The 1,275-nt window shown below is 31.8% G+C and overlaps 1 long non-coding RNA gene across 1 annotated transcript in view; it reads left to right on the top strand.

Annotated features, from left to right (window-relative positions):
* Positions 1–788, top strand: part of LOC137625725 (uncharacterized) — a 29,999-nt gene extending 29,211 nt beyond the window's left edge. The window contains exon 3 of the long non-coding RNA XR_011040885.1: positions 716–788. This is a non-coding gene — a long non-coding RNA (uncharacterized lncRNA). The remainder of the gene's footprint in view (positions 1–715) is intronic.
* Positions 789–1,275: the final 487 nt, after the last annotated feature.

Here is a 1,275-nt window from a genome sequence, read left to right as displayed (position 1 = left end):
TTTTTGTGGTATAAGTTTCAATACAATTGGTATTATAGTAGTGGGGAAAAATGTACCTAAATATTTTTTTTAAATCATGATTTTTGCTCATAAATCCAAAAGTTTTTGATCAAATGACTTGAAATTTTTATACGATGAAGGTATTATATGTGTCTAAAACATATATAGAAATTGTGTAATTTGGATCATTAGGAAAAAAAATGGCGGACATGGCGGACGGTCCCCTTAAACAGTATTCTTTTCAATCTTATTTTCATGAAGTTATCAAATTTAAACTTAGCATTATGTAAGCGAAGTTGAACTCCATTTCTTTATCAACTTAACTATCACAGCATTTGTGTCTTTTAAGACTTGAACAAACCTTTTTTCTGTTTTAGCCTCAAAGTTTGGGTGTTGAAAGCACTAACCTTATGATTGTGATAATAGTGAGAACTTTTTAGCCTTAAACTTTTGTATGGGTAAAAAATATTGGATACAGCACTTTTAAATGCCTAAGATTGACTTCTAAATTGTTAAGGGTATCCCAATTACAGTAGGATTGCCATAATTTGATATTAGTTGGAACTTTTCTGTCTTACAAATCCCATACGTGGGAAAAAAATTTATTGGGCCATCACTTATGAATGTCTAGATATGTTTTAAAATAATTGACATCTGATTACGTTATCATTGCTGTAATTTAGTACATCTAAATTCATTCCAATGCAATTTTCAGGTGACAGGGCCAAGCCAGCAAATCAGGGGAAAAGTTTTGAGCCCAGAAAAGGTTCTTTTCAAGTTCGTCGACGAATTATGTGACAAAAATTTTGTCTGAAAGTCTGCTCAAGTGTTAACCAGTTTTGTTGCAAGACAATAGAATACAAGATCTGCTTCTTGAAGTTTAAGTTCTTCCAAGATTCTCTAAAGCACCAAAAGCATCTTCATTTATGTCACACATGTCTAACCCTTAGTGGTGTTTAGGGAAGAAATGCAAAGTGCCACCTTGTGACAGATATTTTATTTTAATTTTTTTGGTACAATTATTTCATGATTTTTCAATTTATGTATTTTTGTAGGAGTGTGATCATGCCACATAGATATAAGATTTCTTTTATCTCTTTTTATGATGCAACTTTAACAATTTTTTTCTCTATACAGCATTGTTTTCTAGTTTTGGGTAGTGACATAGGCTTTGTACCAGTGTCTCCCGCTGTCTTAGATTAGAGATCTCATGCTTAAGGGTACACTCAGCTACACTATTCTATCTTGTTTTGGTTCCTCTTGTTATTTTGAAAT

This window comes from Palaemon carinicauda, chromosome 32 (genome assembly GCF_036898095.1).
Source record: "Palaemon carinicauda isolate YSFRI2023 chromosome 32, ASM3689809v2, whole genome shotgun sequence".
Taxonomy (NCBI): domain Eukaryota; kingdom Metazoa; phylum Arthropoda; class Malacostraca; order Decapoda; family Palaemonidae; genus Palaemon; species Palaemon carinicauda.
This window is presented reverse-complemented; position numbering and strand designations above follow the sequence as displayed.